Consider the following 14,437-nt stretch of genomic DNA (forward strand, 5'->3'; position numbering starts at 1 on the left):
TGAAGGCCATCAGAAGGAGATGAAGACCATCAGAGGGAGATGAGGGCTATCAGAGGGAGAGGAGGACCATCAGAGAGAGTTGGGGATAGGCAGATGTCAGGGTGACGGTGGCAGCGTGGACTGTGGGGGGCATATTGGAGGGAGACGGGCACTCCAGGACAGCCTGACTTCCACCCAGGACTCCATAGCATTGTCTCAGAACGACAGGCCAGGTACTTGCCCTGGGACTTCTTCTGAGGTCCTGGCTGCTTCCTTGTTTCCATCTTATTGGAGATGATGGGGAGCCAGGGATGGTAAAGCTGCAGGAAAGATTGTGCCTCTATTGGAGGAGAAGCAAAAGGGAAGCACCAGTGTGTTTCAAGGCCATTTTAAAACAAAACAAGCAAGATATGAAATGTATTCAAGATGTATGTGTTCAGAAGAAAAGAATAAATTAAGACAGTCCGTGCTGTGCGCCCACAAAAGTCCCTTTCAGAGCTCACCCTGACTCCTAGTTCACTGATTTTTAAAAATGCTTTGTTTATGCAAAACCACATGTCACATCCAAGACAGATCTCTCCTTTGTCTTCAACCCATCTGAAAAATAAATAGAGGACATGGAGAAACAGCTAAAAGGGAGTGAGATTTGCCTGGAGACCACATTAAGCCAACATAAGCCCAGTCTGTAGGCGTGACGTCACAGCTCAAGGTGTTCGCTTTTATCCGCGCTTGTGGAGGGTCGTTCCCTGGGTCAGGGTCTTCCCTCCCTTCCCCCAAGGACCCTGAGAAAGCCTCCCCGTCTGCTCAGGTGCAGCCTCCCCTTCAAAAGATTTGCCTTGGGAAACCACAGGCCATCTCACGATGGAAAAGCTTCCAAACAGAGCACCAGCCCTGGTGGGATCTGGCCACCCAGGCCCTCACTAGGTCCGCTCTGAGATGCTGAGAGTAGCAGCCCCAGCGGGTGGCCCGGCTGCAGGCCTGAACCTCCCTCTGCATGGCCTGCACGCCCCGGACCATGGCTGTCACCCAGGTCTGCAGGAAATACCGCATTCCCTGGGTACAGTCTGGGCCACACTTTTTGGAAGGCTCCAAGCTTCTCCCGGGGAAGTGGGTGCTGCCATGTCAACACTCTTCTGTGACCAGCATGGACGGAAGTGGGTGTTAACCTCCTGGGGCCAGCTCCCGGTGGAGGAGGTGCTCGTGGAGGAGGGAGGTGACCTTGAGGCCCCGGGCACAGAGGTGTGAGTGTCGCTGCCCTTGTGTTGCGGGGGTGTGTGTTGATGAGTGGAGGACGTGGTGTCAGACGATCTGGGGACATGGTGACACGTGTTGGGTGAGGATGGGGAGCTGCAGGAAGATCTGCCCTAAGAATAGACTCCGGGCCCGGCGTCATCTGTTAGAATAGGGGGTTTCTTCTGCCTGTCACCCTGCCTCTTCTTTGAAGCTCTGGATGCTGTTTTCTGAGGGCTTTCTGGTTACACTAATTACATGTTACTAAAAACAGCCACCACAGCTCTTGCTGATGGCTCCTTGACAAGGTACTGCTGACAGGAGGCCCCGCGGTCACAGTCAAACCAATTCAACCCGGGGCGTGTTAGGGATCCCCAAAGAGAAAACTCCTGGACAGGCTCTTGGGTGACTAAAGAGTCCATCAGTGGGTAATTAAGAAGCTGATGCCCTCCTCCCCAGTCTCTGGGGGCAGCTCAGATGCTGGGCTGAGGCTGCGGAGATGATGGTGAGAAAGGGTCCTGGGAGCTTGACCTCTGCACCTTTCCATGTGTGATGGGAAGTCAGTGTGCTGATCTTGTGTTCAGGATTTCACCCCAAATATAACAGCAATGATGCAGAAAAGACTGCAGCTGAAGACAGACACTTCTTTCCTAAGAAAAGCAAAAATTCTGCTACAGCATCTTCTAAATGTTAAGTGAAGATATCATGGGTCCTCTTTCTAACTTTTGAGCTTGGGAGGAAGACAGCACCTGCCGTATGGTCCTGCCCTGCTGGTTAGGGCTTGCTGTGGGGTCCACGCCAGCCACACGGTGTTGGGGGTGCTGACTTTGACGCGGCCACCAGCCCCACGAGCCTCCCTGTTTGGGGTCTGCCCTTAGCTTCCCTGCAAGCCCACTCTGGTCTGTGCCAACCTCCAGCCGTGGTGTGGGACCCCACACACACACACGTGTGTATGTACGTGATGTATGTGTGTTTGTTAATATACATGCACAGCCTCATGTCAAGAGATTCGTATTGGAAGAAACTCTTTGAAAATAAAATGCCGCTGTAGTCCCTTTATGTAATTCTCAGCCCAGCGGTGGGAGTGTCAGAGCCTTGAGCATTCCTCTTGAGGGGAGCTCAGGCTTTCTGTGCTCTCGGCATCAGCAGGACCTTGGGTGAGCTGCCTTCCTCAGTTCTCTCATCTGTAAAAAGGGGCGGTGTTTGCCTTGCCAATTTCAAAAGGAGTTGAATGAAAAAAAATAGAAATGAATGTGGAGGGGAAAAAAAATGGGCAACCACTTCCTGAGTCAGGAAGTGCTCATCAGACTGAAGGACCAGCAAGATGCCCGGGGCTCCTGCTGAGCAGTTGCGTTTTCCCCCGGGGTCAGCTGCCACCAGAGTCACGGGCACAGGGCAGGACTGTCCTGGAGCAACGGGGTGGACTCCACGGTGTGGAGAGACGTTCCGGACGCAAAGTGCCTCTTGTGAAGATCCATGTCACATGCTTCCCAACACTTACTGGCTGTGGGGGATATGGTGCTGTTGCCCAAAGCTGTGCTTGATCATTTCCTCTTCTCTCTCTTCTTAGACATAAGCATATAAGCGTAAGCTTCAGCGGTGTCTGACTCTTTGCGACCCCATGGACTATAGCCCGCCAGGCTCCTCTGTCCATGGGGTTCTCCAGGCAAGAGTACTGGAGTGGGTTTGCCATGCCCTCCTCCAGGCGATGTTCTGACCCAGGGACGGAACCCACATCTCTTGCGTCTCCTGCATTTACCACCGGTGCCACCTGGGAAGCGGTTGTAAATGTGGTGACTAAGATGTGTGGCTACCCCCAGAGCAGCAAAACCACCCCATCAAGTGCGTTTAGACCCAAGGCTCTGATTCAGACAGGAGTCAGGCCTCTGTGCCCCGTCAGCCTGGTCTCAGGTTTTGGGGTGGGCTGCAGCTGAGGGTTTCAGAACCGTGATGAGGGGACACCCTCCCCTGCTGCTCATCACCCACACGTCTCTCCGAGGACCACGTGACAAATGCCACTGTAATGGGGCATCGCTTGTGATGCTTGTCTTCTAAGACCCGTCCTGCCTTATTTCATGGATCCAAGGAAGCAGAGCGTGTCAACAGACTGTGTTTAAGGATATGAAAGTGCTCGCCCAGTGGGCCTTCCCAGAGGGAGCTGCTGGGGTCATGGTGGGCTTCAACGAGGACACAGGTGAATACACCTGGTTTCCTAAATGAGTCTTACCCAGCAAGTTACAAAAGCAAATCCCATCCGTGCACAAAACAGTTCTGACTTCATGAGTGCAAGCATTTCGTGGTGGCTGGTAACGATGACAGGAGCTGCCTCCCGAAAGCTGGCCCCACAGTACTGACACCACGTGCTCTAGAATCTGAACTTCAGAATCCAGAGTAGGAAATGAAATCTGCATGGCAGAGACAACGTTCCTCAAGGCCGAAAAGAAGCCCTTTCAGACTGTCCAACGCCAGTTCACGTAGAAGCACCAAAAAAAAAAAAAAAGAGAGAGAAAGAGAAACTCATTTGAGGTCGTTTGTTTCTCTGGTCTGGGAGTTGCTTTGTTGAAGGCTCCGGTGGCCTTGGTCTTCTGGTTTCCTGAGCTAGGGCCCGATACCCATCACCACAGCACCACCTCTTCAAGTGTCTGGTGAGGCTTGCCAAGCGTCTGGCCAGAGACGTTGAGTCTGGCAGGGGGTGACCCATGCTCTGCCCTCGTCTCTCTTGGACCAGACTCCTGGGAGGCTCAGCCTGCTGCCCAGCGGGGGCCCAGCGTGGGGGCACCAGGGGAAGCAGGGACGCTGACCCCTGCGTCTCTTCCCGGTGGTCTCCCATTCCTGTCCGTGTGACCTCACTTGGCCTCCGAGGGGGTGCAGATTGTTCCAGGGGCCTCAGCGAGCCCCAGTTTCTGGAATTAGCCTTAAAGTGAAAGTGAAAAGTAAAAGTGTTAGTTGCTCAGTCGTGTCCGACTCTGTGACTCATGGACTGCAGCCCGCCAGGCTCCTCTGACCGTGGGACTCTCCAGGCAAGAATACTGGAGTGGGTTGCCATTTCCTCCTTCAGGGGATCTTTCCGACCCAGGGTTTGAACCCGGATCTCCTGTATTGCAGACAGATTCTTTACCATCTAAGCCAGCAGGGACCAGGGAATCATCCTCAAGGTGACTCTAATTCCAGCATCATTGGCTGGCTTTCCCTCTTCAGAAGTCCGAGTTGTGGGGCTCCCCCCAGGTTCCTGAAGGCCAATTATTCAGCTTCTCCTGTTTGTCCTCAGCCCCAGGCAGGGACTGTCTCAGATCCTCCCGCGCGCCCGAGGAGCATTCTTTACACTACATCCTCCCTGAGAGTAACCCATGTGGGCCCGTGTTCCGACTGGACCAGGGCAGAGGGAGGTTACTCATCACAACCTGGCTTCCCAGAAGAGGTGAGGTTACCCACCCCGCTTCCCTTCCTGAATCTGCCCACGCGTCCCCATCTCCACAATCCTGTCCTGAGAAGCTACTAGCAACCTGGCCGGGACCACCGTGCCACACTAGGATGCATGCTAGAGTGTGTGTGCGTGTGTGTGTGTGCGCACACGTGTGTGCGTGCGCATGTGTGTGCGTGCATGCGTGCATGTGTGTGTGCGTGTGTGCGTGCATGCGTGTGTGTGCGCGTGTGTGCGTGCGTGTGTGTGTGCATGCATGTATGTGTGTGTGTGTGCGCGCACGTGCGTGTGTGTGTTGTTGGGGCAGTTAAACTCAAACTGCGACAGGGAGACCAGACAAGACTGGAGCTTGGGAGCATTTAATTATTTGTTAATCCTTCAGTGCTTAGAGAAAGGATTTCTCCTATAGCTCACCTGGAAAGAATGTTCTTTGGTGTAAAACTCGACTCTATTCATAAAAAGCTCCCTTGACTTCACTCTGGCAAATGCCCAGGTCTCGGTTACATGTCTGAGGAGAGCTTTACACAAATAGAAGAAACAGTGTGAAACTGAGCTCTGGTCTGTAAGCCCTCCCCGAGACTTCGGTGAACAGTAATGGCTCCGATTGAGAGAAATGTTTTGGACCTTGCAGGAAGTTTTCTGCCACCTGCCGATGGAAGCTGTTTTCCCAGATCCACGATTCTGGAAACCTCTTCTTCTCACTTGCCTCCACCTTTGATGACAATAACGTGAACTAGCTTTTTGTTCTGTGTCCAGGATTACATGAACCCGGCCCTCTGTTGCACACCCTGTTAGGTAAACATCCTTGAAGGCGTGGTTCAGGGACAGGCAAGAGTGTGGACGGATCCTGTACCAACGCTCAGAGAGCCAGTGTTGAGATGCTGTCTTATGTTTCAGGAGGGTCATCCTGCAATCTTGGTCCTAACCTGGTAGACATAGCCTTGCGTTGAACGCCAGCCTCGCTGCTCAGAGGGCATCCGTCTCAGGCAGCAGTGTGACTGAGAAGGAAGATGTGTCTGAGAATTGCAGGGAAGATTTTGCGTGTTACAGGCTTTGCATGAACTTCTCGGAATATGTTTAGGCTCACAGGAAAGCTGCAGACATGGTAAAGTCCCTGCATCCCTCCACTCGGTTCCCCTCGTAGTTAACACCCCCCATCTCCATACATTCGGCATGACTGATACACCAACGCTGCCGTGTTACTCTGCCCCACACGCCACACTTTCCTAGGATATCACTAGTCTTTTCCCTAATGTCCTTATTCCTTCTCAGGATCCCATTCAGACGCCACAGTCCATTTACTTGTCCAATTCCCTTACCCTCCTCTGGTCTGGGACCGTTTCTTAGACTCTCCTTGTTTTTGATGAAGTTGGGAAGTTTGTGGAGTATTGGTGAGGTATTTTATAGAATGCCTCCCAATTTGGGCTTTTAAAATGTTTTCCTGTGGTTAGATAGGGGTTATGGACTTCCGGGGGACTTCCCAGGTGGCGCTAGTGGTAAGGAACCTACCTGCCAGTGCAGGAGACATAAGAGACACGGGTTTGATCCCTGGGTCGGGAAGATCTCCTAGAGGAGGGCATAGCAACCCACCCCAGTATTCTTGCCTGGAGAATCCCATGGATTGAGGAGCCTGGCGGGCTATAGTCGATGGGCTGCAAAAAGTCAGACATGACTAAGCCATTGCGCACACATGCATGGGCTTGTGGAAGGAAGACCATCGGGGTAAAGAGACTTTCTCATCAGACCCTCTCCAGGGTCCTCCCATAACAGGCCTTAGCACTGATGATGTTAGCTTGAGCAGCTGGCAGCAGCAGTGTTTGTCGGGTTTCTGTAAAGGGTCATTTTCTCTCCATTTTTATACTGCGCATTTTTGAAACATCACCAATTGCAGCCCACAACTCAGGGGAGAGAAGTAAGAAGATATTACCTATCAGCGTGTGCAGAGTATATGCATAAACTATCCCAATATTTCTGCATAAAAGACTGCATCCCTTCACTCTTATTTTCTTGTTTATTTATTCAGTAAATTATTTCCATCAGTACAGAGCACGGATATTTCTTTTATTCTTTGGTTTATAATCCAACACTGAGTTGTTTATCTCATTGCTCAGTTAGCCTGGCCCTGGCCAGATACTTTGAGCTTTTTCGGGTTGTCTCCTGTGTTCTGCCCATATGTCACCATTCCTTTCTTCTGTGTGGCTTCCTTTCTGGTGCTACAATATTCCAGCTATTCCAGACTAGACTATACACATGTCTAGACTCAGTCCCAGAGTCAGCCATTTCTCCAAGTAGCCCTAGTTTGTTGTTGGAGAAGAGTTTTAGAAACCAAGCTTTGGGCAGGGGTGTGCTCATTACTGCTGGGGTGTTGACCTCCTTTTTCCTAAAGCAGTTTGGCTACTTCACCTCCCTCCCACAGCCAAGGGGCTTCCTCAGCTGCTTACTGGTTAAATGGCTGTGGCCTGACTTTTTTCTGTGCTCACGCCCTGACCTCTGTGCATCCTTTGGGATGGATGATGAAGACTTTGTGGGGTTATACTGCATGCATGTTCGGCTTTCTCACCCTGGGCATCTTATGTCTTATGTCCTCAGCATCTAAAAGTCAGGCTGTGGTTTATAGCCAAGTAGTTGCCTGGAGAATCCCAGGGATGGAGGAGCCTGGTGGGCTGCCGTCTATGGGACTCTATTGCACAGAGTTGGACACGACTGAAATGACTTAGCAGCAGCAGCAGCAGGTAAGGTAAAATTTAATTGTTTTAAAGATGACTTTATACAGATGCTGTCTGGACTCTTTGCTATTTGTATGAAATAGAATTCAAACAATAGAAACCAGATGTATGAAAGAAAATGGTTAAAGTTGGGCTGATTGTCAAATGCTTTGTACATGTGCTCTCCAGCAGGACATTTAATAGGAACTGTGGCTACTTCCATCAAGGTTTTTATAAAACATATTTTCAAGAAGGAATTTGCATTAATTCTATCATTCAGCTCTATATTTAGTAGATCATTTACAGACACGATATTTTTCAATTTGAACCAATTGAACACTGGTTCTGTGTACTGAGTAGGATTATTTGTTAATTGTTAGCCAGGAAAGTGACCAGTGCTCAGTCGTGTCCAACTCTTTGTGATCCCATAGACTATACAGTCCATGGAATTATCCAGGCTAGAATACTGAAGTGGATAGCCTTTCCCTTCTCCGGGGGATCTTCCCAACCTAGGGATCAAACCCAGGTCTCCTGCCTTGCAGGTGGATTTACCAGCTGAGCCACCAGGGAAGCCCATTGACAAAGAAATCAACCTCTAAATATCTCCTTGTTCTTCCTCAAGTCATTTGTGTTATTCAAAAGTAAGGACTGGAGAAGATTGAGGAAATATTTCTCAGTCTGGAGCCCACTAGGCCTCGCCAACCTGATGACAATGAAGATAATCTTAAAAGCCATAGCACTTTCTGATGTGAACAACTTCAGCCTTATGTATCATGTGAATGAGTAGGTCGTAAATCTTTGCTTGTTTTCTTATCTGTAGCATGAATGTGCAGCAGACTGAATAGAATCACAGATTCTTTGACACTGTTTCCATCAAAGGTACAGTCTGTATTTGTTGTTCTTCAGTTGCTCATTCATGTCCAGCTCTTTGTGACCCCATGGCCCGAAGCAAACCAGGCTTCCCTGTCCTTCACTATCTTCTGGAGTTTGCTCAAACTCATGTCCATGGAGTTGATATAATATCCCATGAATCTGAGCTGGTTTATCACCCCCAGACTAGCACTTTGTGGCACAGGAGACCCTGCACAGTTCCAGGCCCAAACGTGAAGAGGGTTTGAAGGTCTCCCCTAGGTCTTTTGAAGACTCCAATAGCTGTCTGACCTCCTAGGAACCTCCACGTTGTAGGAAGCCCAAGATACGGTGTGGCAGGAATGGCCTTTCTGGACTGGGATTCCTGAAGTAGTGAAGCCCTAGCATCCTAAGATGCCCATGTGCATTCGTGTTAAGTTACGGCCAGCTCTTTGCAACCCCACGGACTGAAGCCCACCAAGCTCCTCTGTCCATGGGATTTCCCAGCCAATAATACTGGAGTGAGTAGCCATTTCATTTTCTGCGGACCTTCCTGACCCAGGGATCATACCCATGTCTCAAACCCTTGTCTCCTGTATCACAGGCAGATTCTTTCCAACTGAGCTGCCAGGGAAGTCCAATGTTCATTAAGCATTAAGTAGGGGGCTGTTGAGAGTTAGGACCTGGGGCTACAAACATGAGCAGACCCACCCCCTCCTGCACCGAGAGCAGGGATCTGATCACCCCCTCGGAGCCCAGGCCCAGCGCCATGTTACACTCGGCAGCAGGAACACACCAAGTTCAGCTGCTAAATTCAGCAGCTCAGTTTTCCCAGAAACTGAGATGTTTATGCTGCTTCCACTTCTACCGTCTCCTGATAAGCATAAATGTATCCTGAAAAACACACTGCAAAAGCCAGGAACCTGGGAGGTAGGGAACTACTCAGAATGAAGAAAGGGCAGATTCTGGCCCAGTTTCCATGGTCACAGATGTGGCAAGCAGGTTAGTAAGAGCATCTACAGGTTGTTGGTCACATAACCAGTTGTGGGGACTGGGCTTCAGAGAAGGGGTTCCCACTTGAAGACCACCATCTACACAAGTCTGAGCAGTTGCACCATGAAAGCACGTGAAATCAAGCATGTGAAATCACTGCATTTTTTTTTAAACCCTGGATCAAGTTGCATCCCCTGGACCACCAGGCATAACACCAACCTCCAGGGATGTTAAAGGAAGGAGAAGTAGAGGGACAAGTTGCTGATTCTGAATCTTTTTTCTATTTTTTTTTTTTTACTACAAACACATTTTAATTACCTTTCTGTTGAATGTCTTGTAAATAATTCAGCAGACTCCACCATATGTTATGCAAATGTTAACCAAAATGACCCTTTTCAGCAGAATATGACTGGAGTATTGTAATAGGACAGCATTTCTCATTTCAACTTGTTTTTTCATTGATGTTCCATGGCAATTTGTCAGGCACAGAGTTCTAGCACTGATTCGTTCACTCACCTGTTCATTCACCCACCTGTTCATTCACCCATCGAAACAGCGTTGATTCGCCCTCTGCTCCATGTCAGGCCCTGGACGAGGTCTTCTGGCTATGTTGTTAGTTGCTAAGTCATGTCCAGCTCTTTGTCACCCCATGGACTGCAGCATGCCAGGCTTCCCTGTCCTTCACTATCTCCCAGAGTTTGCTCACATTCATGCCTATTGAGTCTGTGAGGCTATCTAACCATCTCATTGTATGCCACCCTCTTCTTCTTTTGCCTTCAATGTTTACCAGCTTCAGAGTCTTTTCCAGTGAGTCAGCTCTTCTCATCAGATGCCAAAGTATTGGGGATTCGGCTTCAGCACCAGTCCTCCCAATGAATATTCAAGGTTGATTTCCTTGAAGATTGACTGGTTTGATCTCTGTGCCATCTGAGGGACTCTTCAAGAGTCTTCTCTGGCACTACTATTCAAAGATATCAGTTCTTTGGTGTTCAGCCTTTTTTATGGTCCAACTCTCACACCTGTACACGACTACTGGAAAACCATAGCTTTGACTATATTGAGCTTTGTTGGCAAAGTGACATCATTGCTTTACTGGTGGCTATAAGAGCCTGTGAACAACAGACACTGGTATTCATCAGCTTACGGTTTCACCTCAGGCAACTGCAATGGCCAAGGGCCATCTGATGCCAACGGGGGACAGCGGGGCCGTGAGCACGTGGCCATGTCTAAAAGAGACCTGCACCACCCACCTGCTGGCCTTTTCCCTGCAAATAGAAGAAGCTTCAGAGCCATGCGTGGTTTGGTAAAAGGAGGGTGACATTTAGGTTGTCATCAATGCAGTATCTGGGGCTTCCACCAGATACTGGCTTCCACCACAGGTGGCGCCAGTGGTAAAGAACCTGTCTACCAATGCAGGAGATGTAAGAGACATGGGTTCGATCCCTGGATCGGGAAGATCCCCTGGAGGAGGGCATGGCAACCCACTCCTGTATTCTTGCCTGGAGAACCCCCACGGACAGAGGAGCCTGGTGGGCTACAGTCCATGGGGTCACAAAAGAGTTGGACACAACTGAGTGACTAACACACACACACACACACACACACACATATGCAATATCCCACCTAAACAGTCTTGGCAACTGACTGGAACACGTTTCAGAGGAGCCGCTCTGTAGGTGAAAGCAAACTTATCAATCAACTGGAGGAGTTTTGGGGTCAGTGGTCACTTAGAAGGAGAAGGAGCAAGGGTGGGGGAGGTGGGCCCGCCCCGGGCAGCACTGAACGTCCGCGACGTGCCAGGCCCCCCAGGTCTCGGGGGACAGCAGTGACTGACGCATCCTGGCTTCAGGGACTCCAGGGCAAGCCCAGGCAGAGCAGTGACTGACCTTTCTGAGTGTGGGCTGAGGAGAACCCAGGGTCCCAGGGCCAAGCAGGACAGGTGGGTCCTGCACGTGGGAGGCGGGTGGCTGAGCGGAGAAGACCCCGGGGGCGCCTCAGCCATACCCGTGTGAGGCCCGGGAAGAGCGGGCTTCCTCCTGCAGAAGCGCGGCCAGCTTTGCTCGCTGCTGATCTCGGGCCAGCCCTGCGCGGGGGCCTCTCTCTGCATGGGCGTCCCCCTTGGGTTGCCACCCAGCAGTCTAGACCCCTGGAGAATGTGTGACACTCGTGCGTGTGGGTCTGCAGCGCTGAAGACCCAGAAAAGCCTCTGTGGTCCAAAAGCACGCGTCTCTTGATCGATGGAAGCAGGTGCTTGTACTGAACACGTAGATGAGCCCGGGCTGAGCACTGCCAGGGGCTCCATGGCCCCACCACACACACGCATGTACAATGCACACACTCACAGGCACACACGCTCACACATGTGTGCATGCACTCAGGTACAGACATACACACATATGCACACACATCTATACACACACAGAAAGCATACCTTTACATACACACACTCATACCCACATATACACATGCACTCATGCACAGATATACACACATATGCACACACTCCTACACACACACACACTGAGGCATGCATTCACGTACTCACACACTTACATGCACTCTGGGCAGGGTCCATGGTACTTAGCCCTCCATGCACTGGTACTGAGATGTGGGGAAAACGCTTCAACAGTCAGACATGGAAAACGGCAAGCTAATAATCTTCCTGCATCAGAGAGTCCGAGGGTTTGGAGATAGGCCCCAGCAAGGAGCTACCTGCTGCCACCTTGGCTGTGAATCACGGTCTCTTAGTAACAAGAGGTGGCAGTTTCCACAAAGCAAGCTAATTGAGCTTAATCAGACTAATTAAAGCCCCAGTGAAGGGGCCAGGGCGGACTTTTGGGTCCTTCCTGCCAGAGCTGTGAGCCTGGCTTTCCCCGGGGTGGGGCTGGGTGGGCTTGGGGGTGCGCCGTGTTTGCAGAGCTGCAGGGAAGACTCCCTGACTCCATCCATGTCAGCGCTCTGGCTCAGTCCCCCAGCTCCTCTGCCTTCCCGTCTTCGTCTGCTGTGCGGCCCACACAGGACTCCCGCCCCGTCCCGCCCTTGGCTGGCCCCTGGGCCGCTGGTGCAGAGCGGCCATCTCTAGGGTCCCCTTCCAGAGCTGTGATGGTGTGTTTTCTTATTCAGACCACTGGACCGGCTGCTCGAGCTGCATTCGGAATCTCATGCGGCTGATTATGAGAGCATTAAAGATCTCTTTGGTGCTGGCATTTTATCCCCCGCTTTCATATTTGTAACCCTTTCTACTTCCTAATATCCCCTGTGTCTGGCAGCACGTCCTCACCTCTGACACCAGGAAGTCAGTCAATAAACCCAGCATGCTTTGATCGCAGGATTATGGGACTGCTTTCTATGCAAAGAGAAACATCAGGATAAGCAAATGCAGAAAGGGAAAACCCCTCCGGAGCAGAGGAGTTTGAAGACGGAGAAGAAACAATTCCTGAGCATTTGCAATGCAAACCCTACTGGACATCTGAGCCTTATTTATCAGCCATGAGAAAGAAGACCAGGCCCAGGACCAGAGCGGGCATTTCTGCGCCTCAATTCAGGATCCGTGCAGCTGCTTCCGATGACTTACAGCAAGCACGTCGCACCGTGGTTGTCTGGCCTTGAAGACGCAGGAAGCACACAGGCTGCAGCCTTCTGAAGCAAGAGTGCCCATGAGGACTCAGCCGTTGGGGATCGGATCATTCCTGCAACTCAGACCCTCACAACTGAGCGAAGGGGTGAGAGTGCCATCTTATATGGGCTGGGCTTGTCTGTCTGTGGTCCTTCACCACCAACTCTGCAGAAGATCCGAGCCCCACCCAGGACGACCCCCAGGAAAGAGTGCTGAGCCTGAGCAGGGGCACCACATGGGGGACAGCTCTATGAATTGGCCAGGGCCGAGGACACTCAGACCTCGAGCAAACATCACTGTGGCCATTACTGAAGCATTTCCAAGTAGCTTTATCCGGGAAGAAGATAATTTCTATTTTTTGTTTGTTTGTTTTTGCACCAGTTTTTAACATTCACCCAGTTAATTTCATTAAAATCTTAGCCAGTCCTGACCATGCACAAGACTTTATTTTTGTTCTCGGGGTTCATTTCCCCTAAACCCTCTGTAACTTCCCTTTTTCTGTTTAGTTTTTGTCCCATGCTTTCCCGTCCTCTTTAACATTTTTATGTATTTATTTCTGGCTGTGCCGGGTCTCTGCTGCCGCGTTGGGCTAGCTTTCTCCTGGTGTGGTGCGTGGGCTTCTCAGTGCAGTAGCTCCTCTTGCTGCAGAGCACGGGCTTTAGAGTGTTTGGGCTTCAGTAGCTGTGGTTCATGGGCTTCGCTGCCCCCCAGCATGTGAGATCTTCCTGGACCAGGGATCGAACCCAAGTCCCATGCACTGGCAGGCAGACTCTTAGCAACTGGACCACCAGGGACGTCCCTCCCTCTCTCTTTTTTAAAATTTATTTAATTGAAGGATAATTGCTCGACAGTATTGGTTTGATTTCTGCCACGCATCCACATCAGTTAGCCATAGCTGTACATATGCCACCTCCCTCTTAAACATCCCTTCTACCTCCTGCCCTCTCCTGCCCTTTCTAGGTTGTTACAGAGACTCAGTTTGAGTTCCCTGAGTCATATAGCAGGTTCCCATTGGCCATCTAGCTTCCATCTGGTGGTGTCTGTGTATATAATGATTTTTTAAGTTGCTCAGTTGTGTCCCACTCTTTGTGACCCCACGGACTATAGAGCCTGTGGAATTCTCCAGGCCGTATTACGGGGGTGGGTGGCCTTTCCCTTCTCCAGGGGATCTTCCCAATCCAGAGATCGAGCCCAGGTCTCCCGCACTGCAGGCGGATTCTTTACAAGCTGAGCCACAGGGAAGCCATGCATACGCTTCCATTTTACTCTCTTCACCTCCCCAAGGGAGACATTTTTTTATAGACTTCATGATCTAGATACTCCACTGAGCTACAGGATCATAATAGTATTTCTCAAATAGCTTCAGTTTACTCTAATTTCTGAAAAATTATCACCATTTGGAAAATATTTTTGACAGCTACGGCATCAAACTTTATTATATATTTTATGAGTGGTTTTTTAAAAGCATTTTTTTCATCTATTTGTCTGTTTTTGGCTGCACTGGTTCTCATTGCTGGGAGGGCTCTTCTCTGGCTGCTGTGAGCTGGGGCTGCTTCCTAGCTATGCTGCATCGACTGCGGTGCACAGGCTCCCATTGCAGGGGCTTCTCTTGTCGCAGAGCGTGGGCTCTAGAGTTGTGGTGCC

General features: G+C 50.6%; 1 long non-coding RNA gene across 1 annotated transcript; it reads left to right on the forward strand.

The window, feature by feature from the left end:
- Positions 1 to 7,222: 7,222 nt before the first annotated feature.
- On the forward strand, positions 7,223 to 13,223 carry LOC147350041 (uncharacterized). Its single transcript, XR_015149088.1, has 2 exons — positions 7,223 to 7,362; positions 12,447 to 13,223. It is a non-coding gene; the product is annotated as an uncharacterized LOC147350041 (long non-coding RNA).
- Positions 13,224 to 14,437: the final 1,214 nt, after the last annotated feature.

Source organism: Bos grunniens, chromosome 20, assembly GCF_055505025.1.
Source record: "Bos grunniens cultivar Pamir isolate PY7600 chromosome 20, Bosgru_T2T1.0, whole genome shotgun sequence".
NCBI classification, from domain to species: domain Eukaryota; kingdom Metazoa; phylum Chordata; class Mammalia; order Artiodactyla; family Bovidae; genus Bos; species Bos grunniens.